The following is a 12,186-nucleotide window of genomic DNA, read 5'->3' as shown; positions in this document are numbered from 1 at the left end:
ACTACACAGAAGCACCAAAACCGCAACGTTATATCTAGTGAAGCCTGTCCTACAAAACAGTGTCAACTAATCCTGTTCCAGCCCCCCAACCACGGCCCTGGAGACCGTAACTTTGGTCTCCAGGGCCGGAGTCGACGCTGCACTCTGCTCCTCTGCCTGCCTGCCTGCCTTCACTCACACACCGCGCTCGTTCTCACTCGCTCCACCTCCCACGTGAATGGGCGCACATTACACACTGCAGAAGAGTTACTTTATCGTCTCCGACCAAAACTCCAGTGTCTCCCCTGTTCCTTCTGAACACGGTCGGGAGGCTGAAGCTGGATACACAGTATCGGCATCGATGCATTGAGAGACCTTCGTCTGGTCAGCTAACATTACTGCCAAGCAGGTGAAATATAGAGTGATATTGTGGTTTTAGCTGACGTGTATCTCCTCACTGTATCACTATATATATTCGTACTGATATATAAATTACAATAATGGCAATTGTTAGAGGTAAGATATGAATGCAAAGATTCATTCCCATACCGGGAGTCGAACCCAGGCCGCCTGGGTGAAAACCAGGAATCCTAACCGCTAGAACATATGGGAATTGAATACTTGTCATTTGGTTACTATGAAGTCTAAGCTAAGGTCAACCTTTCAACCCTGGATTGACATGTCGGCCGCATTACTGCAGCTGCTACATCTAACCGACGGTCAGCCTCATAATCTGAAATCCAGTTTTTAGCTTCCACATCCACATAGCGTCTGTGTGGCCAGGCTCTATATCTACAGCTGTTTATTGATATTTTTTCATCAATACTGCAAACAGAAGAGAATACAAGATATCCTTAGAACATGACATACATATTTAAACAACGTCTTCCTGTTGCTGATCCTAGAACCACCTAAAAGCTCTCAGTAGCATTACTCACACATCTACAAAAAACTGTAACAGGATGCTCTGTCCTGTCAGCCCATAGCCGCTAATCCAATGCCAGTGACAGGAGGGGGCATGATGCTGTTTCCAGCTGAGTAGTTTTAACTGGCGTTTGGACCGGCCTGGGGATCCAGAGGGGAGCAGAGGCCGAGCGTGGTGGGCTGCCGGAAGGATGGTGCATCTAAGCGGCGGAGGGTGAAGAAGGATTGCCTTTCAAGAATTACGAGCCATTAAATCAGAGCCTGGAAATCTCAAGGTTCCCCAAGACTGCTGCACAAGGAATCTGGGCTGGAGAAATATTGTTTATGGTTTAAAAAGCCTGGCGATGGATTTATAAAAGAAACATTCATCATTGCAGGAAAACGGAACAAAACATTCCGGAAATAAATACTCACTCTATAGGTATACTTGTCACCCAGACAGCACAATAACAAGTGAATTGGGAGGGAGATCCTTCATTTGCTGGCAGCTGGCCCCCAAACATGCTCTGTGTGAGTCTGTGTGTGTGTGGGCACACAGTGGTTTGTGAGAGTGTCTGTGAAAGTGTCTTATTGTGTAAAAAAGCAGATTAGTATTTTTTTATCTAAATGTCCCGGTGTATTTAATTTGCATATGAAAGAATATTTTAATAAATGGATGATTACAAAACAAACTCTTATCCTGAATGGTTGGAAACATTCATTTTCCCATTATTTCCCATTTGACGTGCCGATATAAGTGAGTCCTCCGGTAAACATAATTAAAGGTATTGATTATCTCTGGCTGACCCGTCCCTGGAATAGAAAAATATGGCTTTAGTGAAGTAGCATTTTACAGGAAGGTGATGGGTTTTGGTCAGTGATGCGACCTTGAGACAGTGTGAAAAATCTATGCTGTGGTCTTAGTGCTGTCTGGTACAAGAGTTGCACTGAACCGTGTAAATACACTGTTGTTATCCCCAGGAGTCAAGAGGCCTGTTCTACGAAGCAGTATTTGGCGTTATCGAGGTAACTTCAGGGTTAACTCAGAGTTACCTTCGTCCTACGAAGGTGGATCACTTCTTACCGGGGTAGATCGCCATGGTAACTTATGCTGAACAGCTAACCTGCTCCGGAGCAGGTTATGTTCCAGATAAGAGATCAGCTCGTATAAAAGCACTGACTACTGACCAATCAGAGCTGAGTGCGCGGATCGTATAGTAATATTATACACATATGAAAAAGTTTAAGTCATAATCCAGGCTGAAAAAAACACAGTTTAAACTGACAATTACAGGAAGGACAGCTGGCTGTATGCTGTGGGTGCTTACTGCTTTGAATTATATTTTTATATTTATTTTTTTTACTTGCTCTTGAGTCCGTTTCACACCGCCGGAGACGGGGACGCAGCTGAAAGAAGATTGAAATAGTCATACACGCCGCGTCCTTCTTAATGGGCATGATTAGGTGTAATCCATTCATCCGTTACACATTTAAAAACTGTTTATTTCTAGACGACTATATCTGGCTTTTGAGTGTTCCGTTAAATTAATAAGTCTGTTAATTTACGCATTCACACATCGGGAGTTTTTTCTTTTGCCAGCTGGTCTTCCTACATTTGGCAGCTTCAACTGTGTTTCTTTTAGCCTGGATTATGTGTTCTGTATTTAGCATAAACTTAAGTCTTGGACACATTGAAAATTTTGGTCTGTATAAAATTAGTATACAAATTAGTATAAGATTCAGTGCCAATCCATTCAGAAGGTGTTGAGATAAGAACTTTGACCTGTTTTTTGTTAGAGGAATCCCCAAAGTGAGTAGGATTCATCTGGAGACCACGAATGACCAAAATTTAATGGCAATCCATCAAGTAGTTACTGCGATACCAGGGTCCGAAATTTAGACACACCAAGCACCTGTTAGTCCAACAAGAGTATGTTACAGTGGGAACATCCTCCCTTCCATGCAGCGGTCCGTCCCCCATACTGGGATCCAGTATCGGGTGAGTGGCCACTTTGTGATGTGTTCAGACTCTATTCAGTAAAAATAAGTATTGGGCGAAGGTAAATTCTAATGTAATCTTGTAAGATGTAGTTTTGGGTGAGACACTTGAATAAATTAACTTGTTTGAAGGATATATTTTTGCAGTAATTTAAGATTTATACTGTATATTAGAGAGGGAATTAAAACCTGACGTATGGTAGCCTATACTCGATGAAATGTCAGGAAGGTATGAAAAATAGATACTGCCCAAGTCTAGTATTCAGCTTGAATTTCTTTATCATCAGTACATTTACATTATTTTTCTACAAATTTTGCTCTGGCCTCTTCTTTAAGTTTGTATTCAACATAATATCTTATTATCTCAATGAAATGTACTGAAACAAATGTATATGTGACACAAAATATGCTTGCCGTTGGATTTCTTTCATCCACCAGTACCCTTGGCCGGTGAGTCAAAAAGTTGATTTCGGACACTGGTGATAGCTCAGTCTGGATCAAAGTAATAGACAGACTGACGCACACACTGACATTGCCATCTGTAAAACCATTTGTGGCTAAAGAAACGCAGATCACATTTTCCCATTTTGAAATAAAGAGGGTTTCCTCTTTGATCTGCTTGTTTTACACACTGTTTTATTTCCCTCTGCACTATGTTCACAGACCCCCCGAGGAATGGCATGAACTGTGTCCAGGCATTCATGAAAGTATTGATTGATGAATCTATAAGATTATGCATATTGACTGATATTGATGAGTGAGGATTTGATCAATGCCACACTCTTATACACACTTGCCCTCGTGGGGATTTGTGACTGGAGGAAAGTGTCCGTAGAATGAAAATGAGAGTACAGGAACAAATAGAGCTAAAGAACAAATGACAATGATGGAGTGGTGTGACGGGAAAAAGAAGCGTGGGAGAATTCACCATTTGAACTCCACGTGTAAGTGTGTGTTGTTGGGGCAGCATATGTGGGCGTAGAGATAAGTGTGCGAGGGCACATGCAAACGCGAAGCAGTATGTTAAGTATGTATGTGTCTCAGTGGCCAGGAAGGCAAGGTGCTGACTGTCAGCGGGCAGACGTGTGTGTATATGTGAGCCCAAGTGTGTCTGTGTGTGTTTGATGGATGGGCTGGCAGGGCAAGGCCGCGGATAAGAGTGCAAACAAACTGGGTAATAAATGAGAGCGACAGAGGAGCAGTGATGGGGCCCACTCCCGAGCTCCTGATGCATGCCGACCAGCACCGGCAGCCATTTGTATTAGAGAAATGAGGAAGCTGTCACTGGGATGAAGAGACAATGTTCATCCTAAAGAGGAGAAAGGTCTCTCTCTTTCTTTTTCACTTCCTCCGTCTCTCTTCTCGGCTCTCTCGGCTCTCTCGGCCACACACACACACGAAAACACTTGCATTGTGGATTTCAGCTCAGCGGGGGAATAATCAGGGCGAGGTAGGGTGCTAATGTAGGCCATAATGAGAGGAGCTCTCTGTGACATATCACACACCACTAGCTCTGTTAGGGGAACACACAGTGGTGGAGCTGCTGTTTATATCACACACACACACACATGCAGATATAAACACAGGTGTAACTCCCAGCCTGGTGTCACCTGGGTACGGCAACTTCACAACAAAACCGACAAGGAGGAAAGTAAGAGAGGAGGAGAGGGTGAAAGTTGGTGGATGAAGTTGAAGTGAGCAGAACTGGGGAGTTAGTAAATGCATTCACTTGTATACTGTGTAATTGTACACTAGTACATTTCATAGAGATATACCTTACTTTTACTCAATTACAATTATCCAACTGCTGTAGTTGCTACTTGCTTTTCAGAGTTTACATTCAAAACATGAGATAAGATAATAAAACACGATATTAAGATATTGCTTATGCAATAGAAAGTTACTTATTTAACTTTAAAAAGATTTTTGGGGTATTTTTCGCCTCTGTAGCGACCGAGGAGCTCCAACTAATTTAAGTCTTTAGTAGAAAGTTATGTAGCTCCAGAATGGTCCTTAAATATTTTAGTTTTTTAAAGCCGACTTCAATGCTCTAAAACTCATTTAGTTCTACTTAAGTACAGGTGCTAAATGCGATATTCTGAGCATTGCTGTTGCCTCCACATGGCTCTCAACATGGCGACGGCTGAGCCGACGGGTCACAGCTACAGTGACCCGTCGCTAACAGTGGAAACAACGGCAAAAGTTAACCGCCGTATGAGAGCAGTGCAGAGCGGCGGCCGTGAGCTAGCCAGTAGGGTACGCTCACATACACGAACATCCACTAAAAGCATGCGTGGCCAGCCCGGCGATATCAACAAAGCACAGTTTACAACACACACAGAGGGAGAGTAACTTCATTCTCTGCTCAGGTAGACATTACTCCTCTATATCTTTACATAGCAAACGGTTGTTTGCTGCTACTGTACATTAATGCTCAGGATAATGTATAGAGTAAATATTTAAATGCAGTACTTTGTAATTTGTAATTTGTAATAGAGTATTCCTCCGTTGTTGTATGGCAACGGAAGTAAAGGATTCATTGGTGGTGTGAGAAGAAGTAGAAGCAGGAAAGCCAGTGCTGCATGAGAGGACACTCCAGGACAAACTCTGTTTGCGTGCGTGTATTTGGTTTGTTATTTGCGTTTGTGCTAAATCTGGGTGCGCAATCCTTCACCGCTGTGACGGCCAGTGTTCTCTGTGCCACCCAGACACTATAAGTACAGCCTGGCAAGGCAATGGGGGCAGGCTGCATGTGCTTGCTTTATTTATTTATTTGTGTGTGTGCATGTGTATGTGTGTATCACAGCATAGGTACAGCTGGGGGAAGAGGAATTTGGGCTTGCACCTGCGCCGGGATAATTAATGTGGACGGAGTGGTACCTAAATAAATCAGTGCCTCTCGCAGCCTCAACAGGACTTTTCTGTTTAGGGTCAAAATCTTCCCATTCTACACTGGATTAATCATGCCTGCAAGCGGAGACGAGGCACAGGCGGCAGGGACGCAAGCTGTTTGTGTGTTTGTGTTTGTTTTTGTGTGTGTCCGCGCCTTCGCGTGGCCCCTCACAGAGAAGCTGCGAGGCTATTTTTTCCCCCCTCCACACCTCCATCCTCAGCATTGTAATCTCTTAGAGGACAAACAAAACAACGGAAAGTCATAATTTTCACAGTTGTATAATTAGCCCCACCCTCTTCGCTACAGTGATGAATAGGTGAACCTTTTGTTTGCATTTGTCATGCTGCGGTGGCATTGTCACAGATGTGAGAACGTGTGATGCAGAGGTGCGGGGGGTCAATGCATGCAGGGATGGGTGTGAATGCAGGTTTATGATGAGATGTTTCTGTGTGTGTTTTTGGGCCCCTAGCAGTTTCCTATCCTTCTCATTTTTCTCTGTACATATATTTGCACTACGGCCTCTCCGGTCGAGCCGTCCCCGGTCTATAGAGTGCTTATCTCCACCTCTCGCTGCAATCTCTTGACAGCTGGTCTGCTGTTCTAGTCCAGTGCAGATCTACGTCCTACTCTGTCCACTCCTATCTCCCAGACTGATAGCCTCTGATTGATCTCATCACCCCCCCTCATCTATTATTCATGCTACCTTTCGTGTCCTGATGGAGGAAGGGCAGAAAGTGGAAAGGAGACACTACCTGTTTGCCGGGACCTCTGTTTGGCATGTAGGCAGAGAAACAAGCCTACTCACAATTAGGAAGTTGTTGTGTTTTTTCTTGCCTTCTGACTCATCCAGCCCCAGACATGTGTTCATAGATCTCCCCAACCTGATTGATCTGTATAATGGAATGGAATAGCTTTGGAATTGGTGCCCCATGGGGCTACACAGAGATGGGCACAGGGACAGAGAGACATGTACTTACGGCTGTTTGGGGAGGAAATTAATGGTGCATTTTTTGTTTTTATAATGTGATTTAATGATGCAATTCGTCTAATAAAAAGAACATTTTTTAACATTTACACGTTCATTTACACATTCCCTCCTTCACAGAGGGAAACCCAGTGGGCCAATACAAACATCTCACTCCTCTCACCCACTCAAAGCGCTGCAGGCCCTTTTATTGCATTGTGATGGATGATTTCAGTTTGGCATTTTTCACCACCGCGCAACACCCAAATACACCCCCTCCCCATTTGAGTGCATAAGGAGGCCATCCTATATTCACAAAGCCGACATCTAATGCATATTGAGTGTGTTTTGTAAAGGATCATTTGATTGTCTTGTAAATGAAGCTTTGCCTCTCAGCTGCTAATTTAGCCACATTCCATCTCATTAGAGAGGAGAAGGAGAACAAACGACAAAGGCACTCTCTGAGAAATGAACCCTTCTTTGATTTCAAACAGCCATCACTGCTGCACAAATGCCAACAGTTTGAATAATCTCAGATTATAGGGAGGTATAGAAAAAGACAGACTTCTCTCAGAGAGTCTGTCTTTTTCTCTACCTTTCTTTCCCCCTCATGTTTCCCCCACCTTCCAACCCTCTCCCTCGATCTCTTTGGAGGATGTGCAAGTGTATCTGGTTTCCTGAAGCGTTTAGCACCTTAGCCACAAAACCCGGACAGGAAGCCCACTCTATTTGCAATGTATCAATTGCTCTGAACAACACTCCCCTTACCTCCACCTCCCTTCAATCTGCAGCTGGCTCAGCACACACTTCTCACATACCTTCACATGCAAGCACTCAATGCGCAGAAGGATTTTTCCTGTAACGTTTAGTACTGTGAATATACTGTAACCAAGCAGGCAGTCTTCATCAGCACTAACACCTCGAACTAAATGGACAATTGTACACAGACACACACACACACACACACACACACACTCGGAGAATCTGACCTTGGCTCCAGTTAGTCCCGGGGTTCATCCTCCGGCCAAGCTGGCAAGTCAAATGGGTCCGGCAGCCAAGACAGCGGCCCCAGCCGCTGCAAGGCTGCTGTCATCTGTTACACAGAAAGACACACAGAGGGACAACAGTAGACACAGTGTAGAGAAAAAGAGAAATAAAGCTTTAGAATATAACAATACAGGGAGGTAATGGAGATCGGAGAGTGTAGGCTTTGTCTTTATTTGTCGTATGTGTGAGTGTAAATGCAGGTGTGTGGGCACCAGCATTTCTTGCATGTTAGCACAAATATATCTGTGTGCATGCATGTGTGTATACGACTTCACGCACACGCATACGCGCAAATGCATGTGTATGCATACGCGTGCGTGCGTGTGTGAGAGAGCAGGAATAAGCGCCCGAGGTGATGCCTTTTGAAAGGCACTTTAGAAATTAAAGCAGTGCCACTGTTCTGTAATGGGGCTTAAATGATCCAGAAAACACAAGATATATTGAGCATTTAATGAAACACACAGCACACTCCTTAATTCTACTCTCAGCTTCACCAAAGTGAATGCCAAACCTGCTTTATGCCTAACCCACACAGACTCATGCGCATATTTTTTACAAATTTGTTTTATTTATTTATTTACTTTTATCTTGTTTTTATGCCAACATAATTTTTTTTATCTTGCGATAAATGCGTTGAATAAGTATCTCCATGACTACTTTTCAACATTTTTTTTTTCTATAAAAGTATGGTCATAACAATGATTTAAATAATAGGTTACCATTTGAAATTATTCTGTACTAGTGCCACTATGATACTGCCACCAAAACCAAACCCATACTTTTTTTTCAATAACTTATTTAAGAAATATAAACATATTTTTTGCAAAGCCCATTTTTTTTATTTAACAAAAGACACCAAACTTCTCAAATGTTAAATCGGTCACAAAAGAACATCTATATTTAAAATTGGCAAAATTCTGACTGAAATCAGGAACTTTCCAACCACAGAATAAAATTACAAATCTTGTCCAAACATTAATTGTCAGCTTTTGGTACTTGACAGTTTTTACGGACACATTTTGGTCATTTTGCACTGAATGCTCTGTTCGGCGGTGGTCTTGTGTGGTCAGTTATGCTGCACACCACATAGTTCAATTCAGAAATCTACCTTTCCTATACGTTTCACTGTAGAGAGCAGAGAAGCAGTCACTCTCTCCCTCATTGTCTGTGAATGTCCTTTGTGGTTTGGCCGTACATTAATAATGTAAAGGTAATGATCTCTAGACTAAAGGCCCTGTCCTGTCTTGTCTCCCCCCTCCCTCTCTCTCCATGCCTCCCCCCCCCCCCGTCTGTCTGCAGACCGGGGTCGTACAGCAAAGAGGATGACTGTTGGCCAAAGAGGGTGAGTCAAAGAAACAGAGGAATTCCTGGCTGTGCTGTAGAAACAACGCAGGCACCGTTTTGCCTCATTGATTACTTGAGGAAAAGGGGAAGGAAGCAAAGAATCATTCTGAGAAAACATCTCTTCTCTGCCTTTCCCCTCTGCCTTTCCTTTGCTTCTGAAGTTTGGTCTCACAGAATGATGGATGAGGAACTTGCACTGTGGCCTCCGATGTCCTCTCTTCTTCCTCTCTCCTTATCCTCCTCCTCTTCCTCCTCCAGACACACACACACACACACTCAGACGCACAGTGTTAGCGAGTGATGGATGGGGAGCTGGCAGTGTGGCAGTAATAGCAGACACCCAGAACTACACTGCCACTTATTCATTTGTCTCCGCATTCACATCTTTATTTATATGTCTGTCCCCCATACCAACATCTAAATATAGATATACATAATGAAATACCGAGCTTTTCTTACAACAAGAGTGAAACTCAATGCTTTTTGTCTGAACTAAAAGTGTGTTTGGGCCTTTTCATGCACAATAAACACAAATACAAAAGTATGTACATTGTTTAGCTCTTCAGATATGTGGAATATATTGGTTAGAAGTTCACATTTTATTGGATGATTATATGACTTAACCTGATTTAATTTAGATCAGGTTTGTGTCCTGAGTTTTACACAATACCTGAAACTCGGCGTATGGAGCTTACATCTCTGTCCTCCGAGTTCAGGTTTTGAAAAACGTCAGACGTACAACAATGATGGACAGCGGGCCGCTTACACAACATTACACATTGTTAATCATGTTCACATTGTCTGAGAGGGGGGAGAAGGGGAGCAACAGCACAAAGATGAGACGGAGCAGAGGAGGACGACGACGAAGAAAGAGGAGCAAGAGGGGGGAGTGGAGGCAAAAGACGAGGGTTAGAAAGCCACAAATAACTACCATCAATCATCAAGCAGTCAACATTTTCACATGTTAGGATGGCCTGTTATTGGCAGCAGCCTGGGATCTGTGTGTGTGTGTGTGTGTGTGTGTGTGTGTGTGTGTGTGTGTATAGGGTGTATTTTGTGTGTGTGTTTGGTCTGTCGTGCCCGGCCCGGACTTCTCTCCCTTTTCTCACTGTCTTCGCCTCTCCTTAAACTGACGGCACAAACAACAACAGTTGAGAAATCACCCTCGTCAGCAGGATGCTGGCAGGTGTGTTAACTCCCCCAGTACCAAATTAGGATGTGCAAGATTGCAGAAAACACCTCGGCTCTCATATCTCCCTTTTTAATCACAAACATTTACATGGGCCTGGATGGAAACACACATTAGGCTTTAGCCAGGGTTTGCTTTGGACGCCGGGCAAGGCTTCGGATCACACTCAACCGTCCAAAACACTAACTGGGAGCTTTGCCGGCTAGCCTGAGAGAAAAACCCCAGGTCAGTCTTCGTCTGGGGTGCTGTAACCTACTGATTTATAGAAATGTTATTGCCCAAAAAATAAGTAAATGTGTTGAAGTGGATTTTAAATCATCCAGATCTGATCTCCCAGGATTGAACCAAAGAAAAAAATTAAGCGATGGCCTATGGGTAGTTGCATAAAAAGCACAAACTTCTCTTGCAGTTTATATTAGGGCTGTGCAATTAATCAAATTTCAATTACGATTTTGGCTTCCAACAGTTATGACAAAAAGATAATCTACATAAAACGATATTGTGCGTCAATCTGTTTCGCAATGACGCTTTCGTTTTGTCTTGTGTTATAAATCCAGCGCACCACTTTCCTTTACAGCTTTACCGCTTGGCAGGTCAGGTACAGCCACTCGGTGTGAGAGGATCCCCTCCTGGGAATTCTCTCCAGTGCTGGCTAGCCCTCGCCGGGCTTATTTCGTCCGTATTGGTGTGCCGCTACTGGCTCTAGGTCGTCTTGGAAAGGCCCAGGGTGACCCGTCTCGTTTACCATGCTTTGTGGGTGTGACTTTTTTTTTTGCTGTGTCATCACCATTCATATCTATACAACCAATGTGTTTATGATTTAATTGTTTTGAAGAGCACAAAGTTCTTCATAGATCTAACCTCTTAATTTTGCTCTCAAAGTGCACCAGATTGATGCATTTAACTTTAAAATGTAGGCCACAAATTTTTCTTTCTAAATGCATGATGTTTCCCAGAGTCAATGAGTAATCGTGTTAAATAATTGTGATCTCAATATTAAGCAAAATAAATGTGATTATGATTTTTACCATAATCAAACAGCCCTAGTAGTGTATAATAATTTGTTGCTTAGATGGAAGAAAAATGTGTAAGTTGCTTGAGAAAGTCATGGCCCCATGCTCCACAGAGAAAACACAAAGTGATTCATTTTTCTCTTTTGAAGAAAGTTGTGTTAAAACCTTCCTCATGTATGATCTGCATCCTTTTGATGTGTGAGAGTATGGCATTGCTAAAAACTCTTTTTTTACTATGTTGATCATTGTGGCCTTGTGGATTATGGAAAAACAACACTAGGGGGTGCTCTAGGTTTGTCCAGCCAACTGTTGAGGTTTCATGCTGCTCAAAGCTCCAAGTGTGTGTGCTTGTGTCTGTGTGTGTGTCTGTGTGTGTGTGTTTGTGTGCATGCAGATGTGAAAGTGTTGTGCACTTGCTGTCCAGAGAGCGATCCAATTTGAAGCCAAGAGTCAGTTTTCCTTTTCTCCCGTTACAATCACCCCACATCCTGCCACAAGACCTCTTTATCATTAACTCTGTGCCTCCGGTTATGTCGCTGAATGGTCAGAGGTTAACTTTCTTAGTTACAAAGTATTGCGTGATAATAGAGTTAATAGATGAAGGTTTTTCAGGAGTTGGTTCCATCACTTCATATTTAGTTACTTAATGCCATCGAATATGAACAAACATGCTGAGTGGACACAAGTGAATGCACTAATTGGATGCTTTGAGAGATATCATTTTAGTTTTGCTTAGGCAGTTTCAGCACTAATTCTGTCTTTATTGATGCACTTTTTGACCTCTCTGCTTTGTACACACACATACTATATGCACTCACACACAAATTCAGGAGATGCGTCTTCTCAATTTCAACAC

General features: G+C 43.0%; 1 non-coding gene across 1 annotated transcript; it reads right to left on the bottom strand.

Annotated features, from left to right (window-relative positions):
- Positions 1–519: 519 nt before the first annotated feature.
- Positions 520–591, bottom strand: trnae-uuc (transfer RNA glutamic acid (anticodon UUC)). The gene has a single exon. It is a non-coding gene; the product is annotated as a tRNA-Glu (tRNA).
- Positions 592–12,186: the final 11,595 nt, after the last annotated feature.

This window comes from Sebastes fasciatus, chromosome 8 (assembly GCF_043250625.1).
Source record: "Sebastes fasciatus isolate fSebFas1 chromosome 8, fSebFas1.pri, whole genome shotgun sequence".
Lineage (NCBI taxonomy): Eukaryota > Metazoa > Chordata > Actinopteri > Perciformes > Sebastidae > Sebastes > Sebastes fasciatus.
The sequence above is the reverse complement of the archived record's forward strand: the minus strand, read 5'-3'. Positions and strand labels throughout refer to the sequence as shown.